The following is a 15595-nucleotide window of genomic DNA, read 5'->3' on the forward strand; positions in this document are numbered from 1 at the left end:
GTCGTGCAAAAGAAGGAAAGGGATAGCCTCACATACCTTGTATATACTGCCCCAATCTCAAGCTATGCAATTGTCAAAACTCCTTAGTCTACAATAAGAGAAACGATACTATCGTTATCATTTAAGCGTCATAACTATTATGTATCGACCACAACCTATTTTACGATGAAACGGACAGTACCTCCCCTATATATATGACCTCACACCATTCAAAACAGTCACCAAACAGCCCAAACAACATCAATAATAAACATATTGAGCCTCCCAAAATAGTCCACACACAGCCTAATCACTCCATACATACGACAACCACCGTAGTCGTGTCAAACAACCTGGAAATGTTACGAATAACTATCAGCCCATAACCCTACATATATATGGTGTTTCTCCACACCCTTCCTCCTCCAAAACTCCACAAGATAGTAGTAAAATACGCAGCCCAACAACAACGCAAAACAGTCCACAAAACAATAACATTACTTCCAAGCCTTTCGATATATATTTCACAAGTTCTAGCTTCAATGGCTTAGCTGCAACTTGGATAATCTTAAATACATATAGAGTAAGAGGTTCCTTACCTTTATACAGAAAGAACAACTCCAATTTGACCTTAATTTTCCATGAAATATCCCTCCAATGCTGCCACAACAACAAAAAAGCGAAACTAGCGATCAATTAGTGTTTTTCGGCACTAGAATCACTTTAGAAGGCTTGAAATCACCTAGGATTGATATTAAGAACATGAGGGAGTATTTACAGAACATAAACCCTTTAAAACAACCTCCCACACGAGTTGGAACGACACAAAAATGAGCAACAACAAGAAGAACAAGAGACTTACTAGCGCCACGGAATTCCCGACACTTGATTTGTGTTGTTTGCCCTTTTTTGGGTCTTGAATCTTGAGAGAACCTTGAGAGGATGTTCTTAGGGTTCTAAGGTCTGAAAATAGTGAGAAGAAATGACTTAAAATGGGTTGGAGGCATCCTATATAGGTCCAAATATCTTAAACCGCCTTAGTGGGCCCCATAGAGAGGTGCTTGGTGCAGTCTCATGAAAACGCGGATATCTCTCTATTCCGAGATCGTATCGATGTACAGTTTAATGCGTTGGAAACTAGACTCATAGATCTTTAATTTGGTTGGTAGATCACCCCGTAATTCCTTGTAAATTATGAGAAAAGATTAGAAACATTTGACCTAATGTTTAAGTAAAATTATGAACCTAAGTTGCGACAACTTTTGTCGACTTTTGTTTCATAACTCGTTTGACTTCAAGACTTATGATACAGATATTATATGATTAAAATACCTTAATAAATGACCTCTTGAGTGTATTAAGCACTGCTAGATTACCTGAAAATACGAGTTACAACATCCTTGATTCATTTAACTTCTAATACTGGTTAATCACCCTTATACACTCTTGTATCACTTAAGACCAATAGGATTGACTTCTTATCATCTCAAAGATAATTCCTTCTTAGATTTATGTTAACTAATATATGGCATGAACTAACACATGTGGATATGGGTTGTAACACCCTCCCCCCCTTAGGAACATTCGTCCTCGAATGTAAGGGTTTATGGGGAGTTTAAATCATCGTGGATTCCAATGGAAATTTCCGATCAATTTCCCCCTATAAAATGGTCACTAGCAAAACTTGCAAGTAATTAAGCCCAACATATGGCTTCACAAGGCTACACAAAGCATTATGCGTATTTACATTATCTACATATCACCATTTTGTATTAAGGAGGAGTATTCTCAAATTATTGCTTACCTCATAGAGCCGTTTCACCTTCCAATGTATCCTGTCTTCCACCAGCATCCTTGTTATCTTCATTCTAGAATAAGTAAGGGTATTTAGACTTCATCTCCTCTTCTGCTTCCCATGTCATTTCTTCCATATTTTTGTTCCTCCACAATACTTTGACGGAAGCTACATCTTTTGTTCTCAGCTTGCGGACTTGCCGATCTAATATCGCCACTGGCACTTCTTCATATGATAGGTCCTCTGTAACTTGTACATCTTTGATAGGGACGACTCGAGAAGGGTCTCCAATACATTTTCTCAACATAGATACATGGAATACCGGGTGGACAAATTCCAATTCGGATGGTAATTCTAACTCATAAGCAACCTGTCCAATCCGTCGAAGAATTTTATACAGCCCGATATGCCTTGGACTCAACTTACCTTTCTTCCCAAAACGCATAATACCCTTCATTGGTGAGATCCTCAGGAAAACCCAATCACCAACCTCAAACTCTAGATCATGACGTTGGACATCAGAATAAGATTTTTGCCTGCTTTGTGCCGTCCTCAATCGCTCCTGTATCACTTTCACCTTCTCAATAGCTTGGTGAATCAAATCTGGCCCATATAATTCTGTTTCACCGACTTCGAACCATCCAACTGGTGATCTACATCTCCTCCCGTATAGTGCCTCGTATGGGGCCATTTTAATACTGGAATGGTAGCTATTGTTATAGGCGAATTCTATGAGTGGAAGATGATCATCCCAATTCCCCTTAAAATCTAGAACACATGCTTGTAGCATATCTTCCAGTGTCTGAATGGTACGTTCAGCCTGTCCGTCAGTCTGCGGATGAAATGCAGTGCTGAGATTTACCTGTGTGCCTAAACCCTTCTGGAAAGACCTCCAAAAGTTAGCTGTAAATTGAGCTCCTCGGTCTGATATAATAGATATGGGAACACCATGAAGCCTAACAATCTCCTTGATATACAACTTTGCATAATCTTCAGCCGTGTAAGTTGTCTTCACTGGCAGAAAATGGGCACATTTTGTAAGTCGATCAATTATCACCCAGATGGAGTCAAACTTATGATAAGAGCAAGGTAATCCAATAATGAAGTCCATATTAATCACCTCCCACTTCCAGGTCGGAATCTCTATATTTTGAAGCAATCCACCGGGTTTCTGATGTTCTATCTTTACTTGTTGACAATTGGGACACTAGGCTACAAATTTTGCAATAGACTTCTTCATATTATCCCACCAATACTGCTCCTTGACATCATGATACATCTTTGTCGAGCCGGGATGGATGGAATATCGGGATTGATGAATCTCATTCATAATCTTCTCTCGCAACCCTGCCACATTAGGCACACACAATCGGCTCTGGTATCTCAGTGCCCCGTCTTTTCCGATCCCAAAAGCCATACTTTTACACTGTTGAATGCTTTCTCTTAATCGTACTAAGATAGGATCTTCATATTGTCGTGCTTTTACCTCGGCTACCAAAGATGGTTCTGATGTATTCTGTACAGTAACACCTCCATCATCAGAGTCTAACAATCTGATTCTCATATTGGCTAGCTGATGAAGCTCTTTAATCAACCCCCATCTACCTGCCTCAATATGTACTAAGCTTCCCATTGATTTACGGCTGAGAGCGTCTGCCACAACATTGGCTTTACCGGGATGATACAATATCTCGACGTTGTAGTCTTTCAATAATTCAAGCCACCTACGCTGCCTCAAATTCAACTCTTTCTGCTTGAAGATATATTGTAAACTCTTGTGATTTGTGTAGATGTCAACATGGACGCCGTATAAGTAGTGCCGCCATATCTTCAAAGCATATATTACTGCAGCCAATTCCAAATCATGGGTTGGATAATTCTTTTCATGCTTCTTTAATTGTCTTGATGCATAAGCAATCACATTCCCACGCTGCATCAATACGCACCCCAAACCTATACCTGAGGCATCACAATATACCACATAACCTTCTGTTCCTTCAGGAAGAGTGAGCACTGGTGCAGATGTCAATCGATTCTTCAGCTCCTGAAAACTACGTTCACAAGTGTCAGACCACTGGAATTTGGTAGCTTTTTGTGTTAACTTAGTCAATGGTGATGATATAGAGGAAAATCCTTCTACAAACCGCCTATAATATCCTGCTAGCCCTAGGAAGCTGCGGACTTCTGACGGTGTTGTAGGTCTCGGCCAATTCTTTACTGCATCGATCTTCTGAGTGTTGACACTAATACCCTCATCAGATATCACATGGCCAAGGAATGCTACTGAGTTCAGCCAGAATTCACATTTGGAGAGCTTAGCATATAACTTACGATCCTGAAGCGTCTGTAATACTATCCGCAAGTGGCCCGCATGTTCCGCCTCCGAACGAGAATACACTAGAATGTCATCAATGAATACAATCACAAACACATCAAGATAGGGCCTGAATATAGTATTCATGAGATCCATAAAAGCTGCTGGGGCATTTGTTAGCCCGAACGACATCACCAAGAACTCAAAGTGCCCATATCTTGTCCGGAAGGCCATCTTTGGAATATCCTTCTCCCTAACCCTCACCTGATGATACCCTGAACGTAAATCAATCTTAGAGAAATACTTGGCACCCTGGAGTTGGTCAAACAGGTCATCAATTCTTGGAAGTGGATACTTGTTCTTTATAGTAGACTTATTCAACTGTCGATAGTCGATACACATCCGTAACGACCCGTCTTTCTTTCGCACGAATAGGACTGGTGCACCCCAAAGTGAAGTGCTAGGCCTAATAAAGCCCTTATCCAGCAAGTCCTTCAACTACACCTTCAACTCTCGCAACTCTGCCGGGGCCATTATGTATGGAGGAATAGAGATCGGTTGAGTGTCAGTCAACACATCAATGCTAAACTCAATCTCCCTTTCAGGAGGAAGGCCTGGGAGTTCATCTGGGAATTCGTTGACCACAAGGATTGATTGTAAAGTAGGTGGTTTCACCTCCGCATCCCTAACGCGAACGAGATGATAAATGTAACCTTTTGAGATCATTTTCCTTGCCTTAAGATAGGAAATAAACCTACCTTTCGGTGTAGCAATGTTCCCTTTCCATTCAATGACGGGTTCACCCAGAAATTGGAACCTAACCATCTTCGTACGACAGTCAACATTTGCATAGCATGAGGCCAACCAGTCCATTCCCATTATCACATCAAAATCAACCATTTCTAACTCAAATAAATTTGCCGAGGTTTGACGACTACAAATCATCACAATGCAACCTCTATATACCCTTCTAGCAATCACAGAATCTCCTACCGGAGTAGATACCGCGAGGGGTTTACTTATCAATTCAGGTTCAATGCCAAACTTATTAGCCACAAAGGGTGTAACATTTGATAATGTAGATCCCGGATCAATCAGCGCATATACATCATAAGAAAACACAGATATAATACCTGTAACAACATCTGGAGACGACTCGAGATCCTGTCGACCTACTAGAGCATAGGTTTGATTTTGAGCACCACTCGAACTCGGCACTGCACCTCTACCCCTACCACGACCTGTCGACTGCTGAAAACCCCGTGCTGGAGGTCGAACTGATGAGGAAGAACCAGACACAGATCCAGTCGGCTGAGCCATACCATCACCTCCTCTATTAGGACAATCCCGCATCATATGGCCAGGCTGCCCGCACGAATAGCATGCATCAGAACCTCGACGACACAGTCCAAAGTGGGCCTTGCCGCACTGATCACAATGTGGTGTTGGGGGTCTCATCTGACTAGTATCCCTGTGATGTTGCGAGCCAGATGCCCGTGAACTCTGACCTGGACCAGAATAGGATCGATCATATCGAGGCCTCTGAAACTGTGGAGGAGCACTAGCTACACGTGGCGCCGAACTCCTCGAAAACTATGGCCTGATGCGGCCTCTGAAGTCATCAGAATACCCTGCAAATCTCGCCCTCTTATGCTGGCCCCTATCCTGCTCCCTAACTGCCCTCTACTGGTGCTTACGATCCTCTAGGGTCTGGGCATAAGCTTGAATACGGGAAATATCCATGCCCTCCACCAAGGAGGCTGTCGTACACTCATTTATCAGATGTGGTCCCAACCTATTCACGAACATATGCACCCTATCACTCATCTCGGCCACCATATGGGGAGCATACCTTGCCAAAGAATCAAACTGCATACTGTACTCTCGCACACTCATATTACCTTGTCTAAGGTTCAAGAACTTATCAGCTCTAGCTCGTCGTATCTCAACTGGCAAGTAGTGACGAAGAAAGGCCTCAGAAAATTCCTTCCACACAGCTGGAGGAGGGTTCGGACCCCTGGATCTCTCCCAACTATCATACCAGAGAACCGCTAAATCCCGTAGCCGATAAGAAGCCAACTCTACTGCCTCTGTATCACTAACATGCATAACCCGAAGTGTACGATGAACCTGGTCAATAAAAGTCTGTGGGTCCTCCTTGGGGTCTGATCCGGTAAACACTGGAGGGTCTAAATTAATAAAATCACGAACTCTTGTACTAACTGGTTTCTCAGCAGCACCTGTATTCTGCCTCTGAGCCTGAGCAGCTACCAAGCTAGTCAATAACTGCAAAGCACTCCGCATATCCTGGTCTGGAGTGCCAGACGGAGGAACTGGAGGTGCTGGGTGCCTTCTAATATCCTCTGGAGGAGATGGAGTAGATGAGGTATGAGAGGGCATCTCACTTTGAGCCTCACTTTGTCCTGCTCTAACTTGGGGCACCTGACTGGTACCCTCTCTCGCTGCTGTATCAAGCCGTCTACTAATCGTTTGCTTCCTAGTCGAAGGCATCACTGAAAAAAACAAGGTGAATATTAGAGACGAACACTTACGACTCAACTCTACGCACGATCTAGATTCAGGAAGAAGGTAACAACCCTAGATGTCATGTAGCCTCCTGATTATAAATGTGGCGCGCTACACATCCATAATCAAGACTCTACTAGACACGGCTCATAGACAACCCCTAGGACAGACTTGCTCTGATACCAAGTTTGTCACGACCCAAACTGGAGGGCCATGACTAGCACCCGACCACACTTGCCGAGCACCAACACACATTTCATCTAACCTTCATTATTATCTTTTAGGGCTGACGAGATCAATATAAATGGTAGACCTAGATCATGGACAACCAGCAATAAAATATGACGGCATGAACATACATAGCAAAGGATGACCAGACAATCAAGAAACTACACATAAGGTATGAGCTACCACGCTACTATGAAAGACTATACAACAAAAACTAGCCGACAAGGCATACCAAACTATACATGAGCCGACACCTGTCTATGAGCCTCTAAAAGAACATAAGTGTTGCAACATAGCCGGAACAGGGACCCGACATACCCATAATGTCTATAACAAAAATTGCATACCAAGACCAAGGCAAGTCCGGAGAAGGGATCTCGCCAATCACCGCTGAACTGGACAGTCTACTGTGGTGGGGGAGCTGCACCTGCCTGTCTATCAGGACCTGCAGCACGACATGCAGCGTCCACAAATAAAAGGACGTCAGTACGAATAAAGTACTGAGTATGTAAGGCAAGGAACCATAAATACGATAAGTAATGTAAGCAAGGATAGAGAATATACAACCTGTAACATCTTAGTACCTCTGAGGGCTACTTACATGAAATGCATGATACATATGTATAAATACATAAACCTTTAAAGCATTCGCCTCTATGGGCATCATCATCATCATATCGTACCCGGCCATAATAGGCTCGGTAGAATCGTACCCGGCCACGTGGATCTCGGTAAAACCCAACTGATCAGTGGTTGCACAATAGGTGTCGTACCCGGCCAACTATAGCGTGGCTCGGTAGAGTAAAATAGATACATATATATAATGCATGCTCGACTCATGGAATCACATTCTAAACCTTTCGGAGTGACGTAAGGTCGGTATCCTCTGTACACGTTATTAGGACTAACTCTTCACTATGAACCTTATAAGAATCAGGAAGTACCAACAACATTGATAACATAAGACTAAGAGAAGCAACATTAACATCAATCGTTCCATAAGAGGAAAAACAATGTAAGTACTGCTAGCTTCTAAGAGTAGAGTATCTTGGAAGATCGTTCATTACATTATGTGCAATCGGAGTCATGCAAAAGAAGGAAAGGGATAGCCTCACATACCTTGTATATACTGCCCCAATCTCAAGCTATGCAATTGTCAAAACTCCTTAGTCTACAACAAGAGAAACGATACTATCGTTATCATTTAAGCGTCATAACTATTATGTATCGACCACAACCTATTTTACGATGAAACAGACAGCACCTTCCCTATATATATGACCTCACACCATTCAAAACAGTCACCAAACAGCCCAAACAACATCAATAATAAACATATTGAGCCTCCCAAAATAGTTCACACACAGCCTAATCACTCCATACATACGACGACCACCGTAGTCGTGTCAAACAACCTGAAAATGTTACGAATAACTATCAGCCCATAACCCTACATATATATGGTGTTTCTCCACACCCTTCCTCCTCCAAAACTCCACAAGATAGTAGTAAAATACGCAGCCCAACAACAACGCAAAACAGTCCACAAAACAATAACATTACTTCCAAGCCTTTCGATATATATTTCACAAGTTCTAGCTTCAATGGCTTAGCTGCAACTTGGATAATCTTAAATACATATATAGTAAGAGGTTCCTTACCTTTATACAGAAAGAACAACTCCAATTTGACCTTAAATTTCCATGAAATATCCCTCCAATGCTGCCACAACAACAAAAAAGCGAAACTAGCGATCAATTAGTGTTTTTCGGCACTAGAATCACTTTAGAAGGCTTGAAATCACCTAGGATTGATATTAAGAACATGAGGGAGTATTTGTAGAACATAAACCCTTTAAAACAACCTCCCACACGAGCTGGAACGACACAAAAATGAGCAACAACAAGAAGAACAAGAGACTTACTAGCGCCACGGAATTCCCGACACTTGATTTGTGTTGTTTGCCCTTTTTTGGGTCTTGAATCTTGAGAGAACCTTGAGAGGATGTTCCTAGGGTTCTAAGGTCTGAAAATAGTGAGAAGAAATGACTTAAAACGGGTTGGAGGCATCCTATATAGGTCCAAATATCTTAAACCGCCTTAGTGGGCCCCATAGAGAGGTGCTTGGCGCAGTCTTGCGAAAACGCAAATATCTCTCTACTCCAAGATCGTATCGATGAACGGTTTAATGCGTTGGAAACTAGACTCATAGATCTTTAAATTGGTTGGTAGATCACCCCGTAATTCCTTGTAAATTATGAGAAAAGATTAGAAACATTTGACCTAATGTTTAAGTAAAATTATGAACCTAAGTTGCGATAACTTTTGTCGACTTTTGTTTCATAACTCGTTTGACTTCAAGACTTATGATACGGATATTATATGATTAAAATACCTTAATAAATGACCTCTTGAGTGTATTAAGCACCGCTAGATTACCTGAAAATACGAGTTACAACATCCTTGATTCGTTTAACTTCTAATACTGGTTAATCACCCTTATACACTTTTGTATCACTTAAGACCAATAGGATTGACTTCTTATCATCTCAAAGATAATTCCTTCTTGGATTTATGTTAACTAATATATGGCATGAACTAACACATGTGGATATGGGTTATAACACTTCATTGACGATATTCTTATATACTCCCGCAGTCAGGAGGAGCATGAGCAGCACCTCAAAGTGGTCCTTCAGACCCTAAAGGATAGTCAATTGTATGCTAAGTTCTCAAAGTGCAAGTTTTGGTTGAGTTCGGTCACATTCGTGGGTCATGTCGTATCAGCAGCAGGTATTCAGATACACCCGAAGAAGATAGAGGCAGTCAAGAACTGGTCTCGACCAGCTTCAGCTACGGATATTCGGAGTTTCCTGGGGTTAGAAGGTTACTACCGTCGGTTCGTGGAGGGGTTTTCATCCATTGCAGCCCCTATGACCAGATTGACCCAGAAGGGTGCCCAGTTCAGGTGGTCGGACGAGTGTGAGGCGAGCTTCCAGAAGCTCAAGACGGCTCTGACTACGGCACCGGTATTGGTTCTGCCCACAGGTTCAGGGCCATATACGGTCTATTGTGATGCGTCTCGTATTGGGCTTGGTGCAGTGTTGATGCAGGAAGGCAAGGTCATTGCTTATGCTTCGAGGCAGTTGAAGATCCACGAGAAGAATTATCCGGTTCATGATCTCGAGTTGGCAGCCATTGTTCATGCCCTGAAGATCTGGAGGCATTACTTATATGGCGTGACGTGTGAGGTTTACACTGATCACAAGAGTCTTCAGTATCTGTTCAAGTAGAAAGAGTTGAATTTGAGGCAGAGGAGGTGGTTAGAGTTGCTAAAGGATTATGATGTTACTATCTTATACCACCCGGGGAAGGCCAATGTGGTGGCCGATGCATTGAGCAGGAAGTCCGCCAGCATGGGTAGTCTTGCTTATATTCCAGTCAGCCAGAGATCGCTTGCTTTGGATGTTCAGGCCTTGGCCAATCGTCTTGTGAGGTTGGATATTTCTGAGCCTAGCAGAGTGTTAGCTTGCACGGTTGCTCGTTCCTCACTATTAGAGCGTATCCGTGAGCGGCAGTTTGAGGATCCCTATTTGTGTGTCTTGAGAGACACAGTGCAGCGTGGAGGTGCCAAGAAAGTAACCTTAGATGATGATGGTGTATTGAGATTGCAGGGGCGAGTTTGTGTGCCCAATGTTGATGGGATTCGAGAGTTGATCTTAGCGGAGGCCCACAGTTCTCGGTATTCTATTCACCCGGGTGCCGCAAAGATGTATCAGGATCTGAGGCAGCACTATTGGTGGCGTAAGATGAAGAAAGACATCGTTGCGCATGTGGCTCGGTGTTTGAATTATCAGCAGGTTAAGTACGAGCATCAAAGACCCGGTGGTCTATTTCAGAGGATTGCACTTTCCGAGTGGAAGTGGGAGAGGATTACGATGGATTTCGTTACTGGACTCCCGATGACTCGAAAAAAGTTTGATGCAGTTTGGGTCATTGTTGATAGGCTGACCAAGTCAGCGCATTTTGTTCCTGTTGCAGCCACCTATTCGTCCGAAAGGTTAGCCGAGATTTATATCAGGGAGATTGTTCGCCTTCATGGGGTGCCACTATCTATCATTTCGGATCGGGGTACGCAGTTTACCTCGCATTTCTGGAGAGCAGTTCAGCGAGAGTTGGGCACCCAGGTTGAGTTGAGTACAACATTTCATCCCCAGACGGACGGTCAGTCCGAGAGGACTATTTAGATTCTTGAGGACATGCTCCGAGCCTGTGTCATTGATTTTGGAGGCTCGTGGGACCAGTTTTTGCCTTTAGTAGAGTTCGCCTACAACAACAGCTACTAGTCCAGCATTCAGATGGCTCCGTATGAGGCGTTGTATGGTAGGCGATGTCGGTCTCCAGTTGGATAGTTTGAGCCGGGAGAGGCTCGATTATTGGGTACGGATCTGGTTCAGGAGGCCTTGGACAAGGTCAGGATTATTCAGGATAGACTTCATACAGCTCAGTCCAGACAGAAGAGTTATGCAGACCGCAAGGTCAGAGATGTTGCTTTCATGGTCAGTGAGCGGGTATTGCTCCGTGTATCGCATATGAAGGGCGTGATGAGATTTGGGAAGAAGGGCTTCCCTAGGTTCATCGGTCCATTTGAGATTCTTGATCGTGTGGGAGAGGTGGCTTATAGACTTGCCTTGCCACCTAGCTTGTCAGCTGTGCATCCCGTGTTTCATGTATCTATGCTCCGGAAGTATCGCGGAGATCCATCGCACGTGTTGGATTTCAGCACTGTCCAATTGGACAAGGATCTGTCATATGAGGAGGAGCCGGTGGCTATTCTAGACCGGCAGGTTCGACAGTTGAGGTCGAAGAGTTTTCCTTCGGTGCGTGTTCAGTGGAGAGGTCAGCCTCCTGAGGCATCGACCTGGGAGTCCGAGTCCGATATGCGGAGCCGTTATCCTCATTTATTTCCCGACTCAGGTACTTCTTTATTTTGTCCGTTCGAGGATGAACGGTTGTTTTAGAGGTGGAGAATGTGACGACCCGAAGGGTCATCACCGTAGTTCTTCCTTGTTCCGCGCTTTTGAGGCCTTGAAAACCTCGTTTTTTAGTTGCCTCGATTGGCGTGCGCAGTTCGGGCACGTAGCCGAAAAGTTTTTATGTTAGAATATGTGAATTATGTGAAACATTTGATGAATTTTGGTATTAATATGCATAATGTTGACTTCGGTCAACATTTTGGGTAAACGGACCCGGACCTGTGATTCGATGGTCCCGGAGGGTCCGTAGAAAAATATGGGACTTGGGCGTGTGCCCGGAATCAAATTCTAAGGTCCCAAGCCCGAGAAATGAATTTTTGAAAGAAATTGTTTTCTAAAATTTGATATGAAAATTTGAAATGAAAAAGGGGTTAGAAAATATAGGTATCGGGCTCGTATTTTGGTTCCGACACCCGGTACAAGTCTTAAATATGTGTTAAGCACTATCGGTAAAGTTTGGCTAAAAACGGACGTCATATGACGTGTTTCGGACTAAAAATGGAGAATTTGAGTTATGAAAGTTGAAGAAAGAAAATCATGTGTTTGAGGCTTGATCCTATGTATATGATGTTATTTTGGCGATTTAATCGCACGAGTAAGTCCGTAAGATGTTTTTAAGGTTGTGTGCATGTTTGGTTTGGAGCCCCGAGGGCTCGGGTGAGTTTTGAATGGGGCCCCGGAGGTCTTGGACTTAAGAAAATGCAGGTTCAGGTGTTGCAGACACCAGCACGGCCGCGGTCATTTCCGCGCGGTCCGTGCTGGAGCCGCGCGGCCACGATGCCTTTCTATGCGGTCCGCGTGGCTGAGTCTGAGGGCTAGGGTTTCAGGTCAACCAGTGCGGCCGCACACCAAAATAGTGCGGTCCGCGCTGGAAGGGTTCAGAGAAGCCCCAATTTTTCTCCCACTCGGCGCGGCCGCAACACATTTTTGTGCGGTCCGCGTCAGGTCCTCAGAAAGGTATACAAGTTCGGAAAATTTATTTTTTCACTTTTCAAAAACCCAAAACCTAAGAGGCGATTTTCCAAACAACTTTTTTTTCTCCAAAACGATTGGTAAGTGATTTCTAACTTAATTTCTTTATTCCTTAACATCTTTTAACATAATTTCAACTTCAAATCAAAGATTTTCATGGGGAAAATTGGGTTTTTGGGTAGAACCTAGGTTTTCTACAAATTGAGAAGTTGGACCTCAATTTGGGGTCCGATTTAAAAACAAATCATATATTGGGATTCATGGAGGAATGGGTAACCGGGTTTTGGTCTGAACCTCGAGTTTCGACCACGTGGGTCCGGGGGCATTTTTGACCTTTTTGGGAAAAAACTTAAAAAAAAATAATCTATTTTCATGCATTGGAGATGATTCATTTAGTAATTATTAATGTGATTAAGTAACTTATGACTAGATTCGAGCGGATTGGTGGTGGAATCAAGAGGTAAAGCTATACTAGAAGCGTGAGTTGAGTTTGGAGCATTCGAGGTAAGTGTTTGTTCTAACTTTGGCTTGAGGGAATAGGATTAGGATGATATTTGCTACTTGCTAATGTGGAGTACGGTGTATAGGCATGGTGACGGTTATCTATGCACCGGAGTCTAGCATGACCGTGAGTCTTGATTGCTTTTAATTCGAATAATATGACACAAGCTCCTTGTTTATTTGATAAGTTTCATATAATGTGAACGATTGAGGAAGAATGATTTAAAAGGAGAATCTGTTGTGAATACTCCCTTGCCGGGATGTGTAGACTGATATATATATTCTCCCTTGTAGGGATATTTTGGGTTGTTAGCTATACCCTTGCCGGGTTAAAGGTATTGAGTTGTTATTCTCCCCTGAAGGGGTCTACTATATGAAGTCAGATATTACGATCTATATTATGGGATCGTGTGGCACGCCGTCCACTTATATATGATATTATGGGATCGTGTGGCACGCCGTCCACTTATATATGATATTATGGGATCGTGTGGCACGCTGTCCACTTATATATGATATTATGGGATCGTGTGGCACGCCGTCCACTTATATATGATATTATGGGATCGTGTGGCACGCCGTCCACTTATATATGATATTATGGGATCGTGTGGCACGCCGTCCACTTATATATGATATTATGGGATCGTGTGGCACGCCGTCCACTTATATATGATATTATGGGATCGTGTGGCACGCCGTCCACTTATATATGATATTATGGGATCGTGTGGCACGCCGTCCACTTATATATGATATTATGGGATCGTGTGGCACGCCGTCCACAGTTTTACTTTGTATTATCTTGTTATTGTTTTCTTGCACTTGTTGTATATATATCTGTACAGGTTAATTGCGGTAGGTACTGTCTAGCCTCGTCACTACTTTGCCGAGGTTAGGCCAGACACTTACCAGCACATGGGGTCGGTTGTGCTGATGCTACACTCTGTGCATTTTTGGTACACAGATCAGGAAGCAGCTTACGGACCGCATCAGTAGGACTTTTGGGAGCTATCTTCAGTCCAGGGACTCTCGAGGTAGCCTAGCTGGCGTTTGCAAGCCGAAGTCCCTTTCCATGTTTTTTATTTGTTTATCTTGTATCAGACAAACATGATGTATTTTCCCTTCAAACATTGATTGTAGTATTCTATAGTAGTCCGTGAGCTAGTGACACCAGACTCTGGGTAGCATTTTGGTTCAAACTTCCGCACTTTTGGTTTTCGGTTGCTTTAGATTTAAAGTCTTCCGCTTAGATTTTGTCTCGTTTATTATATTGTTTGAAAGAAAGCAGGAAAGGTGTTTTAAATATTTGGCTTGCCTAGCTCCGATAGTAGGCGCCATCACGACACCCGATGGTGGGAAATCCGGGTCGTGACACATATTTTCTTGTACGAGGATCTAGATGTATTCATAATAATTCATTTCACGTATCACTTTCTCAGCTGCCCATTTTCTCCCCCTAATGTTGGGATCACCAACACATTTCCCAACCTTCTTTGGGAACTCATCTTTGTGCATTTTGTGGCATAATTAAATCATATAGCACATCTATATTTCTATATAGAAATTATTTGGTTCCTGACCCTGAACCGATTGTGATAGGGAGAATTTTTTTTATAACTTGGCTAGATGCGTACAAGTGCTGTTGTATATTAAATAATACATCTCATACCAAATTTCGTTTTTGGGAGTTTTGTTCTCATAACCAATGATTTAGCTATAATTGGAGGCATACAATTTCTGCTAAACCAACTTGGATTTAAACCAGTATTATTAAGATAAATCGTTATAATTTATATTCTGGAACTGTGCTCTAATAACTTGAGCAAGCAATCTTGCAAAAGCCAAACTGCAAGTTGATAACAAATGCACATGTGACCAGATATAGTTGCATCTATTAAAATCATACTATAGTAAATGGTCCACATGGCAAGTGACTGGGCCCATATCTTTATCACCTTTTAATTGTTCTAGAAATCAATGGATTCAATCCCAACCTTAACTGGTATATCATGAGAATAAGCAGCACAAGATAATTCTTGAAGAATCTTTCTATTCTTCAATATATGCCAATGTAATTCTCAATTAATTTTTCGCATCATAATTGAACGAGGATGGTCAACCGGTTATGCCAACTAATATTTGTTTTAGTAAACCTCTATTTTACTTATGGCATATTATTCCATCATCATGCTTTTATTTGTGTAGTACAAATAGAAAGAAAATCGGGTAACCTTTCATATTT

Source organism: Nicotiana tabacum, chromosome 1 (assembly GCF_000715075.1).
Source record: "Nicotiana tabacum cultivar K326 chromosome 1, ASM71507v2, whole genome shotgun sequence".
Taxonomy (NCBI): Eukaryota; Viridiplantae; Streptophyta; class Magnoliopsida; order Solanales; family Solanaceae; genus Nicotiana; species Nicotiana tabacum.